Raw genomic sequence first — 20,826 nt, 5'->3', positions numbered from 1 at the left:
TACATCCATCTAGGCCATGAACTGCCAGCTTCTCCAGGAGAATGCTATGGGAGACTGTGTTGAAGGCGTTGCTGAAGTCCAGGTATACAACATCCACAGCCTTTCCCTCATCTACCAGGCAGGTTACCTGGTCGTAGAAGGAAATCAGGTTGGTTAGGCAAGACCTGCCTTTCATGAACCCATGCTGACTGGGCCTGATCCCCTGATTGTCCTCCGTGTCCCTGGTGAGCACCCTCAAGATGAACCTCTCCATAATCTTCCCTGGTACTGAGGTCAGGCTGACAGGTCTGTAGTTACACGGATCCTCCTTCTGGCCCTTCTTGAAGATTGGCATCACATTTGCCAACCTCCAGTCATCTGGGACCTGCCCTGTTATCCAGGACTGCTGATAAATGATAGAGAGTGGCTTGGCAAGCTCCTCTGCCAGCTCCTTCAGCACTCTTGGGTGGATCCCATCCGGCCTGGCCCCTAAAGGAGCAGCCACCCCTGGGGGAGGCTCATCCTTCCATACAGCTGAGGCGGGGCGCAGAATGCCAGCGCATGGCGGCGGCGGCGCACCCCAATGCTGGGCCTTCCCCGTCTGTACTGCGGTCAGCTGGCGATCAGGTGGCCGGTTATGAGTCTGGCTTAGACCTCCCGACTGTCCCTAAGTGCCAGAGGGGACCAAAGGCCATCCACATTTTGACTTTAGGCAGGTGGGTCACGCTGCTGCATGCCTCTGCGGGGCTTGGTGAGGGTACGTGGCTGAGCCGATGCTTGCATGCATTGGGCTTCCTTCTGTATGTGTGCCATGCACGTGGCTGTGCTTGCCCAGTGTGTCTCGGGCTTCCTGGTCATCCCGTGCAGTAAGTCCAGCCTCTCTGGAAAACCCATAGGCACATGTCCCTCTGCCGGGGAAATCTGTCTGGGCAGAAACCAGGAAGACAACACCTGCTGAATTGCTATGACCTACTTGCAGAACTCCTGTGATTTGATTTAATTTGACCCTAGCCAACACCTCCTTCAAAATTTCAAAGTACAGTTTGAGGAGGCATAAGCAGGCAGCTCTGATGGGTTACAGATGGGCTGTGACCTGACAGACACACGAGGGGATACATCTGCTTTAGACTCTCTGTGCCTGAGGCTGGAGGAGACTTTTCCCAGTCTTCCCATTCTTATTGTAGAGTACCACAGGTGCCTTCTGTAGAGTTTTACCCGCCCTTTCATGGACCAGAGATGTTCTGCTCAGTAATCTGTTTTCTAGTTGCTTATTACATTCCGTCGATCAACCTATCACTTCAGTGTCATGGCTACAATAATTTCACAGCATTCCTTTTGGCTAAAATATAGGTGGAAGGGGATGTAGGAGGTTGCACTGAGCTTTAGGTGTCATTGCTGGTGCCACAGTAGGGCTGCAAACACCACAATTCACATGCAGTGTGAATCCCTCTTCCTTGGCGTCATCTCTAAAAGGAGGCTGCTGCCTTAATTTCTAGCTTCCTTGCTATAGTTCTTCACCTTTCTAGTGCCTGGATGGCTGACTCCCAAACATGCTAGCTTCCAGGGCAACGCTTCTGCACAAGGCCTAGAGAAGTGCCTGGCATCCAGAGCCCGGGCAAAGACCACCCAGAGACCAGGGGAGGGAGGGTTAACCTCTTTGCTGACCAGTGCCAAATTTGTTTCAGAGCCCTGCAGCTTGCTTGCTGGTGCCAGCCCCAGCTCGTGATGACCAGCCTGGTGTCAGGGCCCATGGTTGACCATCCCTGGCTGAGGGGATCAGAGAGTGAAGAAGAGCAGACCTATGCATTGAATTCCTAAGACAATGTCAGGGTCTGAAGAGAGGAATGAAGGCCCAACTGAAAGGGGAATTTAGACAGGAGCTCAGGAATAACTGCAATGTTGGAGGTTGCAGTCACCTAAGCAAGCTAGCTGGACTCCCTCAGCTTCCTCTGTTGTCCATGAAGGCAGGTTCTCCCAAAGAACGATCCAGACCGCTAAATTTTGGATCTACTTGGATTTGCCCTCTGGAAGACCTGCTTTTTCTGCATTAGCTATAGAGGGGCTGGTGGAGACCTCCTTGGATAAAGTAGGAGTCCTAGTTGGTTGAGTGTGAATAATCCATCCCCAGGATTTCTGTGAATTATGGGCAGGTGTGACTGCCCGGTGCCCTGAACCTTGCCCAAAGCAAGTCACAAAGGTGACATGCAGTTGCAGAAGGGACTGTGGGTGGTAAGTATGCTCTTTTACTGAGCAGAAGAGAGAGAATTTGAACCTGCCTCTTACAGTAGTGACATGTTACCGTGCACTTTTGGTCTGTATAATTACAGAACACCTATTAGCTCCACAACTAGTCTCCAGGACTAAACATTCATGGGAGTTTTGCTGTTTGCTGCCACAAGACAAATGCTGTGACCTGTATATCAGCAATGTCAGCAATATGTGTTATGGTTATATCAATCTGTACATGAAATGGGGGTGGGGTGGCTGTCACTGCTTCTTAACACATGTAGGAAAGTTATTTCCTCCCTGCAATAATCACGTCCCACGTATACAACTCCTTCTATGTTCAGACCCTGCATCTTCAGCACTGGAAAGCAACGTATATTGTTTCTTTCTGTGGTGAAGATGGTCCTGAGATGCATGCAGGTGTGGAACATCTGTCCCATGTTATTAAAAAGTTTGAAAGAAATTAAGCCTCTGAGAAAAGAGATTTGAATCATAATGTTTCCCTACTTATGATGAGTGAAAATTGTGTATTTAATGTAGCCGTAGTTAGAGTACCACTGTGTGCCATAAGAAAACCTTTATAATACACAATCATAGAATCGTAGAATCGCTTTGTTTGGAAAAGAGCTTTAAGATCATCAAGTCCAACCTTTAACCTAACCCTGCCATCCCACCACTAAACCATGTCCCTAAGCACCTCATCTATCCTTCTTTTAAATATGAGAAAATTGTGGGACAAATCATGAAACAGGCCTTAAAAATCACTGTTTTGTAGGCTGAAAATTAATATTAAGTGACCAATATCCTGATATTTCCAGAATTACTTTTTTGGTTTCCCAAAATGCCAGTTGAATGATCCTCCCTTGTATGATAATGATGATTTGCCTCTCTTATATAATAATAGTCACTGTAATCTGATCACAAAACAATTAAAAATCAGCCATATGCTCTTATTTCAATTATTCACTTTTTTTTCTAGCATCACGGTGCTTAAAAATCATCATCTCCATTAGAATCGTATTGCGTTAGGTGCTGTATTTTGCTAAGAGTCCACCCTTACTTTCAAGAGGTGAACAGGGGAGGCAGGGAGGGAAGGGACAGGAGGCGGGAGTGACTTTGCCCGGAGGATGGAGTGGCAGAACTGAGAATGGAAACTGTGTCATAAATCTGTCCTGCCCGCTGGGCAGGACTGGCCCCTCCAGGAGCTCAAAAGTGAGCTGCTGGGCTGGCAGGGGGAAGGTCACAGCCCAAACTTCAGCCTGGGGTCTCCAGGAACCTTCGGGTACCTCTGGTGAGAAGTTATGCATTGCTATATTCTTGTAAAAAAAACCCAAAACATTTGTGTTGGTGGCAGCTTGCTTTCAAATTTTTCTTTAAGCTTTGCATTTCTCTGTCTCAGTCTTAATTTGTTGCTGAATGAATCAGGGATGGTAGGATTTCAGGATGAGTGCATTAAAGCTTTCTTTGATATTACAGAAATTGTTCTTCATGAATTGTTCATTTATTTTTGAAGCATCTGTACTCTCTTTCCTTAGAAGAGTTTTATGTGCATTTGCACAATGGAGCAATAGGTACTATTATGAGATTCTTGTGTAGACTTTAAGAAAAAGGTTTTTGTCATGTTTTTCTTTCACATTACTTCTTCTGCAGTGACACAGTTCTCTCGCAGTGCTTTGGGTTTTCTACTTCTTTCCCTAAAAATCATTTGTCTCCAGTGGAACAGCTAAGAGATCGGGGGAAAGAATCACAGAATCACAGAATGGCAAGGGTTGGAAGGGACCTCGGGAGATCATCTAGTCCAACCCTCCTGCTAAAGCAGGTTCACCCAGAGCAGGTTGCACAGGACATCGTCCAGGCGGGCTTTGAATATCTCCAGAGAAGGAGGCTCCACAACCCCCCTGGGCAGCCCGTTCCAGTGCTCTGTCACCCTCAAAGGAAAGAAGTTCTTCCTCATATTCAACTGAAACCTCTTATGCTTCAGTTTGTGCCCATTGCCCCTTGTCCTGTCGCTGGGCACCACTGAGAAGAGTCTGGCTCTGTCCTCGTGACATCCACCCTTGAGATACTTGTATGCGTTGATAAGGTCCCCTCTCAGTCTTCTCTTCTTCAGGCTGAACAAGCCCAACTCTCTCAGCCTTTCCTCATAGGGGAGATGCTCCAGTCCCCTCATCATCCTTGTTGCCCTCCTCTGGACTCCTTCTAGGAGTTCCTCATCTTTCTTGAACAGGGGAGAAGAATTAAAGGTTTTGGCTGCTGTTATCAACATAGAGAAGAGAATGGCCACAAGGTGGTAGCAGTCTGTAAGGGAGGGCCAGGAGATGCCTCTGAGCTTTGCTTATTGATCCAGAGAGGCAAATACTGCCTTCGTGCGTTATGCCTTACAATGGAGCATTTGCAGTGTTCAAGCAGAGTTCTTTTAGTTCTGTTTTTTGTTAACTTGTACTACTTCACTTGGAGGTAATCTTGTGTGAAGGGGATAACGGTATAGCATCTCTCTTGTCAGCTGTAAGGCCCCATAGGCTGGCAGCATGTCATTTGGCCGAGGATGCCAGGTGCAAATCCATTTTAAAATTGCCAGTGTAACCTCGCATCTGGGCTTGTGCACTGCTATGCCTGAGGCTCTGGCTGGCTGGTACAGTCCTTCTGCTTTTCCGCCTCTCCTAAGGGCATCCAGAATAGCACAGACCCAGGCTGCAAAGCGCTGACCTCCTGCGTACTCCTTCTGCCAGCTTGGTTCTGTTCAGAGTAATGTAATGGGTTAACTTCATATGGCCTGGCTTTGTGAGAGATCAGACATCATCCACCCTCCCAGGGCTGACATAAAGTTCGTGTTAATGGAAGACAACAGTGAAAACTCCATCATGTGCTCAGTCTGATTTGACAGAAATGCAGTCATATGCCCACACGTGATCAAGATTAAATTCATGCTGCTGAGTGATCTGGCAGTGTGCAAACCCCTGTTAATGCTCATGAAACCACAGTTTTGGGCAAAAAAATATGCTTTTACTTCTGCTGCTCCTGCTATGAGAGAAAAGAAGAGAAAGGGGAGCTTCTGGCAGATTACTGGGGCAGAAAGCTGCAGGGATCATTTTGGTCTGGGTTACAATTACCAGAAAAGATATAGGAAGATTGTTCTGTAAAGCTTATCATTGCAAATTCTGGGAGAATTTCATCCTTTCTTGATGCGTGGGAATTATGGGAAGGTGTGTGAGGACTGGCAGCGCTAGCCTATTTCTACTCTGTATCTGCTCTATGTCATAGCTGAGTGAAGTTTTTGTGTGTGAGCAGGGCTTAATATAAAGGCAACTTGAATGTTACGAGATTATAAGGTTAATTTAACTCTCCAGTGAAGAATAACCCTGCATTTCTTGCTGCACTTCTATGTACAAATGCTAATTGTGCTGTGAATAGCAAGTTTCATTTAGATGTGGTGCTCAGACGTGGATGCTCAGACACTTTTCAGCCTGCAGTTTAAATCTTTTAAAGCAAAAAGAAAAGGGTGTTAGTACTAGCATGGCCTCACATTCATCATCATTTGCTTACTGAGAGCCATAACCAACAGTCAGAATTGCTGTTTCCTGCGTGGACTCCATCTTTACTCTTGTGCAAGTTTTTTTCCTCAGTGTGAATGATTTAAACACCTATTCACTGCTCGGTAAGACTCTGTCCCTGGGGGCAAAGGAGGAATGAAAAAATGTCACTTAATGTTGCACAAAATGAAGTCATGGTTTTTATTAGGTCCCTTTCACCCATTGCAGCAAACATGCACATGTGCTTTAATTTTCTCTTGATTTCTTTAGAACTATTCTTAGTGATACAGTGAAACGTGCTTATGCTAAACATGCTACAGAGGAGCTTCAAAATAAATCATGTCCTGAACTGACCCGATTCTCTTTATTGTTGTTTTCCTGTGGCTGTGATATAGCTTATGGAGTGGTAAAATACAGCACTGAAGGTAATGGTTTAGTTTGTTTCTCTCTGATACAATCGTTGATACATTTTTCTATTTCTGACTTATTTTCCATGTATTCCTTTCATTGCACAATTCTCGAAGGTGCATCCTCCATTTTACAGAAAGCAAACTGAGAATATATATTCCAGCTACTTTTAGCTAAATAAAAATAATTTACTCTCTGGATACTTATGCAACCGGCTCACTTACGGGATTCAGCAAATCTCTGAATTTTTACAGGTATTTGAACAGCTCTTAGTCAAGCAAGCTCCTTTAAATCCAGTTATTTCCGCTTTGTTCTTTTCTGTTCTCTTCAGATATTTTCTTCTCTCAGGCCATCTCATGAGACCCACATCCCTAGCTGCCAATGCTGATTCTTGTGTCCATGCTTGAGTTTCTTTTTTTTTTTTTCTTTTCCCAGCTCCAACTTTAATATGTCTCCTGGGCTTTCTTTGAAGATTTCATCTGCAACTGCAAATAAACCCTTGTGTATCTCTGACGCTTCTATTTGGATTAAAAAGCCAAGCGACCTTGTTTTAAAGACTGAACAAAGAGCTCTTGAGGATACATGGAGATGGGTACTCGACACATACCTGAATTCAAACCTGGAGTACAGAAAAAGTAAACAAATTTTAAACATTTTTTCTGCCTTCACTATCAAATTGCTCTGAGCCTGTTGTAATGTTTAAGTTCCTTCCTGTGTTTACTGAGTTAAAAAGGAGTTCTGTAAATTCTTTTCTTTAGAGAGGGTGTATTTCTTTCCCATTTCCCCCCCAAACACTCTGGTTCTTCTATATATAAAAAAAAATTCTTCCACATACTTGGGGAATATTTCTAATACTTGTCTTTGTTACCTCATTCTAATTTTAAAGCCTTGGCTGAAGCTCTTGAGACATGTTGAAACAACCTGACATCACCCAAAAGGAAACCTGAAATATCATGGTACAAACTTAGCCTTGCAATGTCAGAAAGTTTGCAAGCAACAATATATGCCCCTGTTCTGAGGCAACCCTGTTTTAACATAAGTGCGTCCCAAAATCATGTTACTGTGTTCCAGTACAACCCCTTGAGAGAAATGGGCAATAGCGAGGGCCTCTATGGAAATGGTTGGGGGAAAAAAAAGTCAGAGAAAACGCGTGGTGACAGTGCAGGATCTTACTGCTCCTGCACACGTTTTGCAGGGATAGGCAGTGGTTTTTTTATTATATGGCTGTACAGTGCTTAGCACAGCTTTGAATCCTGCTAAGGGTTTTTGTATGTTTTGGGAATGTCAGTCAAAACTGTGCTACAATGGTTATTATAGTGCTTTGAGAATTTGGTTTGTTCCCACAGGTTTTATTTTTATCCACATTCCCCAGCTCTGTATCCGTGTGACTGTCACTGTCACTGTCCGTGCCAGGATTTGTCCTCACCGTGTTCTGGACTACGTTATTTTTGGATTCCGAGTATGACACTCACCTCTAATCACATGCAAATGTCTGCATCTGAGCTAGGCACCTTAGATTTTCTCCCTTGTCCATAGAGGTTGAGTCAATGTAGCTGAGTCGAGGGTACGACTCTTCTCATGCTGAAGCAGATGCCTGTGCTTGGTGAGATGAATACCTCCTTCAGCTCCAGTGGTTTTATTGACTGGATCCCCCTTGGCAGCCGTGCTATAGATACCTAAGGTTAGGAGAGATGAATCCTATCCTTAGCGACCTCTACCGTGCTGCTCTTTGAAGAGCCTTGTGGCTTAGGAAGACATCTATAAGGTGCAGTCCAGCCAGAAGTCATCTTTAGCTTGGACGCTACACCCCCAAATTATAAAATATAGGCTGATCGTAAGCAGCAGTGTGACACCAATGCTGGGAAGAACGGTGACCAGCTTTACAAAATGGCACAGAAATAGGGGAGACAGAGAAAAGCTGATGGGGAAGATGCTCTGGGGAGGGAAAAGTTGAGACACCTATTTTACAAAAGGGAAGGTGGGCAGATAGTATATGCTTACTGATGGCAAGCTCTGATCCTACAGCACTGTGTCAAATAAACAAGAGCATTTAGGGAACAGCTATCCTGAGTACCCCGTTAAGGAGCATGAACTTGAATTTACATTTCCACAGCATCAGTGGAGCTAACCCAGTGGTTTGCAGTCTTTCCTGCCTAACTCAGTCTGGGAATGACACCAAGTGGTCCCCTGGTGGAATGGCAAATAGATTATTCTGCTGTGGCTTCTTGTACCTGCTACATTTCTCATGTACCACCCTGAACATGGAGTGGTTTATGCTGCTGCACAAGAGCATGTTATGGAAACAGGTTGTCTAGAGGTGATGTGGTCTGTGTAAAATACTCAGCATCCTTCCAGTGATTTCTGGACTAGCACATCCCTAGGTGGCACATCTGTACTTTCATAGCTGAGATGTCCTGGAGCTAGCTCCAGTTAGAGCTGGAATATCTGATCAGTCCTGTGCTGACATAGCAGCCTGGATCTAGAGAGCAGTACAGCAGTTTCACTAGTGACTCCGTTTCTCTGCAGGGAAAATTAGCTGTCCAGGCTGCTGTGCTGAGCTGTTAGGCTGTTTCCCAGTCCAAGAGCTATTTTGGTGGGCATTAAGACTGCGACCTTTGCACCAGGCTCTCTTGTACAATGCAGGTATGCTCTGTTGCCTGTTTCTGCACCAAACAGATCCATGATATAATAGGCAATGTGACAAATATTAACCCAACAGAGCTTATTTTTGTCTGTTGCTAGATAGCTGCACCCAGATTAGGACAATATGGAATAGATCTGGTGATGCTTAATGAGTCAAGAAGATCCAGGGCTGCTTGGGTAAATCAGCAAAGCAGATCTATAATGCAGAAAACAAACAGTTCAATAACGTTTGTACTTTTAAGATGAAAGCAAAGCCTCTTGGCTCAGGGAAATAACAACAGCTCAGACAAAGTAGCACTAGAAAGGTGATGAAACCACTGCACTAGCTTTACGCTATCTGGCATGGATGCTGCTGAGGAAATTGGTGCAGCAGCAAGAATTCTGCATGGGCTGCAACATGCTGCTGAGAAGCTATATAAAATCAGCACAATTTCATGCTTCAGCTAGATGAAACAGTTACAATCCAGAAAGTGGTATGCATGAAGCAGGTTCCTGCTCTTCAGGTGGGTTCATGGACTTTTCTAGACCGCCTCCAACCTTGGATGATGTCTTTTATCTTTTCCCAACATGTTTCAAAAATTTTTCTAATGGAGTGTGAGTTCCTGCCCACCAAATTAAAGTGTAGTGGCAAACATCTTGCTTGCCTTGGTTGTTTTTCCTGGACCCTTTAGAAATAATCCATGGAGTCCCTGGGGACTATAGACCACAGGCTAAAATTCATCACTTCATAATTCTCTTTCCTGGTGCCTTGAAGATTCCTGGGACTCATCATTCCTTTCAGCAGAAAAACGAGGGTGATGCATCCACAAATGCATTCATAGCTGATTTGAGACAGAAGGCATGTTTTTTAGGTCAGGACAGTGGGGTATGCATGGCAAAAAGAACCTGATAGAGAACAAAAGGGCTATGTGACATTTAGTGTACGACAATGAATTATTTCCTTCCTTTCTTTTTGCATTTGAAACTTTTCTTTGGGTGGTGAGGTGAGAGGTAAGTGAGTTTATAGGGTAGAAAGAACTGGCTAGACTTACTCTGCTGTGGCTAGTTCTATTTTTTTTATGTTGACTTGGGGTTAGGAACAGTCTCTGACTGTTTCTTTCTTCTTCAATTGTATTTTTAACTTTTGGCAAAGTCTCACAATTTTGAAGATGCTTATTTTTATAGATTTCAGAAAATAAAATAAATAAAACCAAGCTATTTTTATCTCTGTGCTTGTGTCATTCAAAGTCATAACTAGGACTTTCACTGGTCAAAACAGGACCCAACAGCTGTTTTTCTACAGCTGTGGAGAGCTTGGATAATACTTGACAGTGCTAAAGTTACAATATATTTTCCCCAAAGCCTTCTGTCTTTGCTTCCAGTAAGAGAAAATTCTTATTTATGGGAGAGCTGCCAAAAGATGAAACTCATGTTATAAGACTGCTTTTTTCCAAGTAAGTCCGTACCAGCAGCTGGCATTTCCTAGAGTGGAAGTCACTGCTCCCATGTAGGGGGAATTTATCCTGAGATACGCACACATCATTGTGGATGGGTATCCCGGCCCACTCTGGGCTGCCTCTGGCCGCAGGCAGTGCAGTACTGCTCCCCTCCCGCGTGGTGGGAGGCAGCAGGGCTCCCCTGTGCTCTGCATTCACATGTCAGGTATTACTAATCCCATGGCTCCTCTTCCGTCAGCTTCTGAAAACTCTCTAAAATGTTTCTATGGATGAGGAACTTCCCTGTGTTTCAGTGCCAGTAGTGGGAAGCTTTGTCTGATGATGTAGCGTGCTGCCACATGCCAGTCGTGGCTTTGCAAGCCAACCGTTGTTGGTGCATTTTGGAAGGCAAGAGCTGCTCCAGTTCTCCTTTCCCCACTTTCAGCTGGACTTACAGGGCAACAAAAAAGAGGATAAAGGCTGGAAGATGACAAAAGACAGCAGGATGGGACAGTGATGCTCTGTCAGGAGGGTCTTCTTCCCTTGGGACAGAATGATTTTGCATCGAGGCCTGAGAAGTTTTCTGGTATTTCTGGGTCTAAAAAGTCCAATAAAAATTTAAGTGGGAAAACATACCAGAGTCACCCTTATTTTCTGTATTTATAGCTCCAGTTCTCACAATACCCCGCAGACATTACTGTCTAACCATACAAGGTTGTGTCCTCAATAAGGATGTCTCTGTATTATGGAAATTTCCCTTGAATTTGGCATGACCAGGAGCTGAGCACCCACCAGTGTGTGCAGAGGGGGAGCAGGGCACAGTGACCCTTTGTCGTGGTTTAACCCGGCTGGCAACTCAGCACCATGCAGCCACTCACTCACTCCCCCCCTCCCTCAGTGGGATGGGGGAGAGAATCGGAAAGAAAGTAAAAGGTTAGAGCCGAGCGCTGAGATAAAGACAGTTTAATGAGAGAGAATAATAATAATAGTAATAATGAGAATGATAACAGATATACAGAATATACAAAACGAATGATGCACAATGCAATTGCTCACCACCCACCGACCGATGCCCAGCCCGTCCCGAGCCACGATCAGTCCCCGAGCCGCGAGCAGTCCCCGAGCAGCGAGCAGTCTCCCCGCGACCGACCAACCGACTAACTCCCCCCGAGCATGACGTTATATGGTATGGAATAGCTCTTTGGTCAGTTTGGGTTAGCTGTCCTGGCTGTGCTCCCTCCCAGCTTGTTATGCACCTGGCCGAGCAGGAGAAGCTCAAAAAGTCCTTGAGTAGTCTGAGCACTACTTGGCAACAACTAAAAACATCAGTGTGTTATCAACATTCTTCTGGTACTAAATCCAAAACACAGCACTATGCTAGCTGCTATGAAGAAAATTAACTCTATCCCAGCCGAAAGCAGGACACCCTTGGATGAACACCAGGCAGAACCAGTACAAGCATGTGGGGAGCCCCAAGAGAGCAGGACATGGTTGCCAGCCACCGCCGTCATCCTCCAAAAGGAGCTTAAAGGGAGGCAGTTGCGTACATGGGTGGGGAGCGAGAATTGGAGAGGGTGCCTGCTCACACGCCTGCAGCTTTGCTGCCTCCAGTACTAGAACAAAAGCAATGCCAGCTCAGTCCCAGTCTGTGCTTGCTGGTACTGACAGGAAATCCAAGGGATGGCCTTGCTTCTGCAAGCTGGACTTTGCTCTGAGGGAATAGGGGTGTTCTGGCTGCATCCTTGTTAATGAACCCTTTTTTTCTACAAATAAATTATTAGCATCTCTCTGTTTTGATCCCCACAGGGAGCTGCAGTTCTCCCTCTGACTCAGCTATGTCAGGTGTGGACCCTGTCTGCTGCACACACTTACCCCACCGGAACACTAAGCACCCAGTTTCTGTCCTAGGTCTGTCTTGCCAGTGGTTCTAAGGCAGGAATCCTCCACCATAGCCTTACTGTGGGTAACCCATAAAATGTAATATCCTAGGTTAAGGTATTAGTGACCATGAGGCAGTGTCTTCTGATTTGCCATAGCTGGCTAAAGTGTTAAACCAACAAACTATCTTGTCATCTCTAAAATGTTCCTCCTTGCTAGTTAGCTCATGAGGGCTAAGAACCTTGCATCTTTTTTCATAGTAAAGCCCTCATCCCTATTGTTTCAATGAGCTTAGCTGGATTTTACTGGCAGGATCAGCCGCCAACCCTTGGAGAAGCCCAAGGTTGATACTGTGAATGGTGGTGCCTCAAAAACTAAATGTGGAGAAAGACTGCTTGCTGGGAGAAAACACAATTCCTTGAAACAGGACACAAAAGAACACCTTGAGTTTCTTCTAAGAACATAGAAAACTGGTCTTGCAACCAGTGGCAGTGTGTGGTGACTTACGGAAGCAAGGTCAATTTTCAGCATCAGAGGTTCTGATCCTGTGGGTAGGGGAAAGCTGTGAAGTGTATTTTTTTATCTTGAAACTACTGGGAAAATGCAGTAATTGTAAAGATTATTTTATCTGCCCACAGGAACTTTGCTAACCCAACTTCCAGTAACTTCTAATCTCCACCATGTCCTGTCTGAATTCTTGAAATGCTGCTCTTAAGTAACACTGACTTAAAAGAAAAACCAGCCTCCCACTGTGACTTATTACAGTGTATCACAACTATATTTAAAGGCACTTCACCTCCCTAGGTGAGGAAGAATTTAGATCTTCTACTATTTGTCAAGTAACGATGTTCTAACCTGGAGCCCATCATTTGCTGTTGGTTAAAACTGGCCAAACAATGAATGACCACAGCATCCTCTGCTTTGGAGCACCAAGAGAAGTAGGAAAGCTTTGCTTTTGTCAGTGTAGTACTACTGTTTCTTCCAAGGCAAGTACTGGGGAAACTTGGAGGTAACGGCAAGCAAAGGGAGCTGTTTTTTCTGCATTCTGAGACAAGCAAAAAGTGATGCTTCTATTTATTTCTCTATCGGGTATAAATGGGCTTTTTTGTATGAACTCCTTGCCTAAGGGTACCGTGGATAGTAAAGGTTTCTGTAGGTTGAGAAAGTGTCTGAACTGAGTCATGAAGGAAAAATTTCAAAGAGCTATGAAACGCGAAGACATCAACTCTGTCTTAGGATGTCCTTGAGTGCAAATCACTGGAAGCTACTAGATTACATTAGTGACATACGGTTACATATTGCCACCTTCTTGTATCATCTCCTTTGCATCCATTACTGGCCACAGATGGAGGCAGAGTACTGGGTTTGAGGGACTTTTTGTCTGATTTGGTAGAGACACTTCTATGTTCTTATGCTTTTTTAATGTTTCTGAATTAAATAAGACATGCAGAAGACAGCAATGAACCCCTCTTTTGTCTGTCCCATTGCAACCGGCTAGAAATTTTGCAGTTCCTATGTCAAACTTGGTGACATTGCTATAACGTATGTGCCAATCTCCATTTTTCCAAAGACTTACGTACAAGTATAAAGGCTTTCATATTTAAACACAGCTCTTGCTCATGGGCTCCCACCTGCACACCATTGGGTAAGGATGGGTGAGAGACTGTCAAAACCCGCTGGGATCATCCTAGTGACATCCTGTGTATCTCTGTCTTGAAAACTTCTCCAGCACAAGAGCTCTGAGCTGCCTGAGCCACAGATGTTAGCCACAGCATATCTATCCTCCATCCTGTCACACAGTCTTGGTTTGAAGACCTACAGGGCACAGATCATGTGGAAAGTTGTATCTGAGGTTCATTATTTCCTTTGTCAGAAATGAGCAATGTGGTTCCTATCTGAATTTGTCAAAAACTAGTTTCCAGCCACCAGATCTGATTTTACTTTTGCTACTTGGAAGAAAGACTCATCTCCTATCAGAAATCCATTCCCATGAAGATGTTGCTGGGTCTGATCGAATGGCCTTCTGACCATCTCTTTAGAAAACCAAACAGGGGTTGTGGATCCCTGGTGGAAAGTAATGAAGCCATTTCGAGTTACTGAGTCCTGCTCAGCAGCTGAGCTGCAGCAATGAGTTGGGCTTGCGTTCTGAGCTTGCTGCAAGCAGAAAGGATACGTGTAAGCATAAGCCACTGTGAACCATATTTTATTTGGCAACTGGAGCAGCCAAAGAGGTCACCTTCTCAAACCCAGATAATGAGCAGCAACTTTTAAAACTGTGGCAACCCCCTTGCTTTAGATGTGTGTCTGAGCCCTGAGCTAATTTACCCCCTCTGTGCACATTCAGTGCCTCATCACAAAGCTCGAGGGACTGAAGGGGGTGTGGAGACAAATTTCTCTTCTCATTTTTAAGTAGCATCAAAGTGAAGGCACACGAAGGGCGGTGAATGGTTTGCGCACTGTTGTGTAGCCCCTGACCACAATCCCAGTTTGAAAGCAAGCCAGAAGATTTGTACTATTGGGACCGCTTGGGACCTTTATTTGGGGCTCAGAGAGAAATTCCAGGCGGTGCCCACACTATGACTTTTCTCAGTCCTTCAAAAGCGGTGATTTAAAATTTGCCCTGTAATTAAATTATTATAACTAGCAGCAATTTTCTCCTGCTTGCAATTTAGTTCATATTAAATTTATCTCTATCGTTTTTGTCTGCATGACATGAATCTTGTTTTTAATTGACTAATTTAGATAGATCAAGAGATAAGGTTCTTCTGGGAGTAGGCACCCGAAGGCTCCAAACTTCTCATGTTGAATCACCGTATCAGCCCAGGGCCAGGGTAGTGAGGGTAAGGAAATATTCCTTCCTGCAGAGTTTATCAAGAGCACCTTGGGATCAGGGTAGCTAATTATTCAGACTAAACACTGCTTGAAGTTCTTATGAATGCAGATTTTATATACATAGAAAAGCTACATGTTAGAAGGATATAAAACCATAGCAATTCTTCAGTCGGGTAGTTTACCAGTTTGCAACTGGTTGGTTTTTTTTGAGCCTGACCTGATCCAAAGCCTGTGGAAGTCAGTGGAAAAACTCCAAAGAGACTCCTGGCTTTAAGTCAAGGAATTAAGTTGTATGTCTTAGTGCCATAGGATATTATTGCACTAAAGAGCTTACTAAGATTAAAAATGGGATTAGGCATTACCATCAATGAATGCAAAGAGGTTACACGTCTGGGATAAAGCTGCAAAGCTTTATTCTGCCTTTCAGAGAAGCAGACTCAGACTGGAGCCAAGAAAAAAAAATTATATACCATAGCATTACATACCATGAGGTGCATCTTGTATCTTGTGGAGAAAACTGGCACTAAAGGTAAGATGTGGAACTAAAATCTTACTGTTTTTTTCCAGGAAGTAGTTCTTGCTGATGAGTGAGATGAAGATGTCTCATGTACTCCCATGCTGTTTCTTTTGAGCCTTAGATTTTTGCTTTTTTTTTTTCTTTTTTTTAATATTTATTTTTCCATATGAGCTTTTGGTTGCTCCCTTAGCCCCTAGAGAATCAGCAAAGGCCCCCTTGGTGCTGCAGGGCAGAAGCCTGCAGAGGAGAAGAGAGGATGTGAGGAGACCTGGGCCAGCTGCTGTCAGTGGGAGCAGACGGAGGAGGTAAAAGCCTTTCCTGAAGTGCGTCGTCTGGCAGGAAAGAAAGGCGAAGCACACGGGAGGGAGGAGGCAGAAATGGGAGGAAAGAGGGGGCAGAGGGGGTGAGGGAGATGGGGAACAGACAGCGTAGCACCAGGGACCATGACAGGGGCACAGAGATGATGTGTGGGGATCAGGCCCCCCCCGCCTCAGCTCGAGGCAGGGCTGCTGAGCACTGCCACTTACTGCATGGGTGCCCGCACCGTGCTCCCGCGTGGGCTCTCTGGCGCTTGTGGAGGGCGAAGGGCGGGTACGACCGCCTTTCCCAAAGGGCTCTCTGGGTGCTAACAGGGGCATGGGTCTGAGCCAGTGGCTTTGGGGTTTTTTTTTTTTTGTTTCCAGAGAGAAATAATAACTCCTGACAGGTAACAGGGAGCAGGGGTGAAAGCTCAGGTCAGATGTTTTTCTTCCATCATATTAATGTGTTTCTATTTCTTCACTGGTTTTTTTTGTGTCTTGTTATCGAAAACTTACAGATGGCTGCTAAACAGAGCTACCTGTGTATTTAACTTTGATATTGTAATGGCTGAGCAGAAATTTCATATGAAAAACAAACTTACTTTGTATACATCACTACTGTATAGCTTGAGAGAAAGCAGCGATGGTGATGGCCCAGTGTGACTGCCCTGCCTCCTGCGGGAAGGACGCCTGATCCATACCAGATGTTCTCTGCGGGGGATTCTTGGATGTTTTCTACACTCCAGTCACAAATATCCTAAGAAACAGAGCCTTCCCACTTCCCATGGGAATGGGACAAGAGGCCAGCTTTCCCAAGGAAAGCATTTTTTAGGGCTTCTTGACAACAGCTACTTAAAATTTTGCTGTCTTGTTATGTTCAGATAGATATTTCTTGGGTCATCCCAGCTAATATTTGTCCCCCTTTGTTATCTATACCCTACAGCTACCTCCAGATGGGAATCACAACTCCACCTGGCTGTTTCAGGGGGCTGTGCTTGCTGGAGCAAATTCCCTGCTGCCTGTGGAGTCCTTGCTCCTTGTTTCTTCATCTTTCTATCTGTATGTTCCTTTCCTCTCCCTTCCCCTTCTGCATTAGCTCAAAATGCCTAACCGTTTATCAGCTTCGGTCCTCAAAATGCCTAGAATTGAATGCAGCTTTCTGGGTGGGGATGCAACAATGTTAAGTTCTTCTAAGATTTCTCATAATATAACTCCCTGTGGTAATAATTCTGTATGGGCAGCTTTAGTCCAAAATTACTTCATTTGCTGACTATATTTTATTCCAATTTCATTGCTGACTTGTTTACTCCTTGCTCATGTCTGCGACTGGTGCTTACCAGATTTCCTACTTTAAGATTTGTCCCTGATGCCTCCATCTGCGTGTTCCTCCTCCCAACTGTCTATGTGACCTGGCCATGTACTGACATTTTCAAGACTGTGTGTGCTGCATCTCCACTGTCCCCCCCACCTTGTTATTGAAGTTCAGCATCCACAGGCTGGAATAACACACTGGCTTGGAGATCAGGATTATTACTAATTCATTAGCTCCCAGTGATGTATTTATACAAAGTGCCTAGCATGGAAAGACCTTGATCCCGGTGAGGGTTTCTGGTAACACTGCAGTTGCTAAAGCCAGATCTAACACTGCTTCTTGTTTCCCGTGTGGTCGGCCTGCTGTTATTTTTCTTCCTTTACTTTCCAACCTGCAGCCAGCTCCCCTGGTGCAGACAGATGCAAGCTTGCTATGACCCTGATGGCAGCTGCCGGGATGGTAAGGTACAGGTTCAAGCTGACTTGCATCCAGCTAGCTTGTGAGATGAGCAGAAGAGCTTGCTTTCTCCTCGTGCAATGAGAATTTGTGCCTCAGGTCGCTTGCAGGGCAGAAACCTCTGCATGGCTGAGGAACTGGCCCTGTCTTCCTATATCTGTCTATAACCTGCTGTGCCCCTGTTCACCCTCTGTAAGCCTGCATAGATCACACTGCCAAGGGGCGTGTGCTAAAAACCTGCATTGGAGGGGGTGTTGGCAGTCCTGGGATTTCCATCTTTTACTCCTCTTAATGTCCTAATTGGATGTGAGGGGAAACAAAACACAGGTTATTGAGTTCTTCTTATGGCTTTTCTCCTAAAAACACAAGCAACAGATTCTCCCACTGATTTTATTCCCGGTTAGCTAATCTATCACCTGTGGTTACATGGCCGTTGTGGTGGTAGTCTGGAGCAACCCTTGCTCCCACATTTTGGTGGGTTTCTTCTTTCCAAGCTCTCTTTCTTCCTGGGTGGTTGTGCTATTTCAGCTACTATCTCCCAGATGGACCAAGGCCTCTTAAGGGAAAAGCTCAGCTTGCTCAGTGGATGCCCCTTGTAGATATTTTGCGCCTTGTGTGGATGCTTTTCTTCCGGTACTGTGACAGGCTTGGAGCTCCTGCAAGTACTCCTTGGCCATCTGCCATACCCCACCTGGCATGGTCAGCAGGGCAGAGCCAGGTACACTGCTTTGGCAGGCAGCTCACAGAGCAGGGGCTTCACCTCATTGCTGCTCCACACTCTCCATGTCCTTGAGGGAATCTTTCCTTCCTATGCACTTTTCCTGTGCTCACCGCTGTCCTGACCAAGCTCTCAGGGTACCAGAAGTCTTCTCCACTCCCAGTGCCCCCCCGGACTGAAGTTATACTCTGTAGGTAATATAGTTCACCTATTTGTGCCATATCCTTGGTCTGCCAAGCCATCCAGACAGCCTGGCATATGTTGCATACGTGCTGGTGATCGCTATGCTCAGCCACTTCATTTACAGCCTCAGGAATGTGAGAGGCCCTCAGAAAAATGCCAGAGACAAGAAAGTGTTTGAAAATGCCTGAAGGCAATGAGCCTTCATAGTGAAAGTATCCATTTCACCCAGCAGGAGCAGCAAGGGCCAAAATCCTCACCACAGTTATGCCAAACTTCATGAAGGGGGACCCCATAAAAAATGAGAGCACTTGTTAAAGATAAGCTAAAAGTTGCAGCTGATAGAATTCAATCCTTATGTCCTCCCAGCACAGGAGCTTCAGCCATCCCACCCCTCCAGGTGCCGTATACCCTGGGAGCTGTAGGCGCTCCCTGCATTGGGCAGTCAGGACAACCTCTGGAGGGGCAGGTGCCCAAAATTGGGGTACTAAGCTGAGCCCAGCCTTAACAACCCTGGCAGCACTACGGGGACTGGGAACAAGATTTCAAAGCTGAGCAGTCCAGTATTAGCAAATGCAAAAGCTGATCATATTCATAAGCATGTGATACTATCTTTAATTTTAATTGCATGATCTCCTGTTCTTTTTTTTTTTTTTTAATCTGTCTAGATTTGAATCAGAGTGGTGCGGTGATGCTGAAACAGATTGTTATCTGGAATAACCTGCCCACCCTGAGTGATGCTCAACAAGTCATTCCTGTGAGGCATTACATAAATGCTCTCAAAATATATACTCGTTGTTCCTCGGACCTCCAGGCTGAGGCCCTGGATCTTACAGTATGGGTGAGATCAGACCCCGAGAGAGTGCAACTCACTAATGGGTACTCATAGCTGCAACCACAACCAACGACAGCTGCATTTTAAACACCAAGATATAATGTTGAGTAGTCTGAAAAATCAGGTACTAGAAACCTAAAGGTGATGGATACTCTTGACATTACTTTTGCTAACTCTCAAGATCCCATACATAAAATAGAAAAATGCCCCACAAAACACACAGGGATATTGTCAGATTATGTTCGTTAGGCCGTACCGTATAGATAAATAGCACAGGGGACTGTGATAGTGGCTTGAGTCTGAGTGAGGTGCTGATTTGCAAACTGTTGGAGGATGGGAGTCTTGCACTGAGGATCTTCAGATCTCATGAAGAACCCAACTTACACTGAAGATTTTTATTTTTAAACTGGGATTCCTGAGGTGATTTAGAGATGTTTGGGGAGGAAAAGCAAGATGAGTGCTCCTCACTTTCCCTGAGGTTCATTCTTCTTTTCTTGCAGATATTTAGGTTTATTTAACTTTCTCCCTACAGCCAGAAACTGAGGTGAGTGAGGATGGGACTTATCTTTGAGGGCACTCTGGGCATGACATAGAATTAGGCATCAGCTAAACCCAGCTTTAAAGTTGGTGCTATTAAATAGCAGTAACCACGTGAAAGGACATTTCTCTACGGCTTTCAAACTGATGTTGGGAAAGGATTTGTAAAAAGCTCCCCCTCAAATTACTCCTGGCTAACTCATGTTTGTGTCTCACAGGATAGAGAGCATTCAAAGACAAAAGACTTTCAACTAGACACTCAGTGATGAGGTGCAAGAAAAAAGCTCCAAAGATGGCACAAACCCCCTCATTTTCTAAGGCTGAGCCTTGGCAGCATACCCCAGTAGGCAATTGAACCTGTCCAACTTGAAACCCCAGTGAGTGTTTAGAAAGTTCAGCAAGGACAATAAGCAAAAGGACATGAGTGTTTGCAGCTCTATCTCGCAGTTACAGCAATGAGAAGGAACTAAGCGGCGTTCATCTCTCGGTCATTTATTGCTACGGGGTAGAAACATGCTGACACTCGGTTGTATACAAAGTCCCAAAGGACATAACTGGCTAAAACATTTCAGCCCTAAGGAAATCCTGTACACTACGCCTGGAAGAATGCACCAGTCATCACTCAGGGAAAAACTGCTTCTCTGGTGCTGTCACAGTTAGTCTTTATTGCCTGTTGTTTGGAGAGAAACAACAGGCTCTCTCCAGCTACCTGAAAGGAGGCTGTAGTGAGGTGGGGGTCGGCCTCTTCTCCCTGGTAACAGATGATAGGACGAGGGGGAATGGTTTGAAGCTGCGCCAGGGCAGGTTTAGGTTAGATATTAGGAAAAACTTCTTCACTGAAAGGGTTGTCAGGCTCTGGAATGAAATAGCTGCTTTTCTCTCATGAGGAGTGGTGAGGGGCTTTCAGGGCTTTCCTTAGGAAAGGATTTTAGAATGAAAAGCTAAGTCATCTGTGTTTCTTTGGATATATTTTGTACGCAAGTCAGACTACATTCTTAGGATTTTAAAAACATTTTTAATTAATTTTTATTGCTTTTGACTTGTTTTTATAGTAAAAGAAC

The 20,826-nt window shown here is 45.0% G+C and overlaps 1 long non-coding RNA gene across 1 annotated transcript; it reads left to right on the top strand.

The window, feature by feature from the left end:
- The first annotated feature begins 463 nt into the window (after nt 1-463).
- On the top strand, nt 464-6,823 carry LOC118452967. Its single transcript, XR_004842855.1, has 3 exons — nt 464-695; nt 1,665-2,208; nt 6,579-6,823. It is a non-coding gene; the product is annotated as an uncharacterized LOC118452967 (long non-coding RNA).
- The last annotated feature ends 14,003 nt before the right edge of the window (nt 6,824-20,826 follow it).

This window comes from Egretta garzetta, unplaced genomic scaffold (genome assembly GCF_000687185.1).
Source record: "Egretta garzetta isolate BGI_Z169 unplaced genomic scaffold, ASM68718v1 scaffold38, whole genome shotgun sequence".
NCBI lineage: Eukaryota > Metazoa > Chordata > Aves > Pelecaniformes > Ardeidae > Egretta > Egretta garzetta.
The sequence above is the reverse complement of the archived record's forward strand: the minus strand, read 5'-3'. Positions and strand labels throughout refer to the sequence as shown.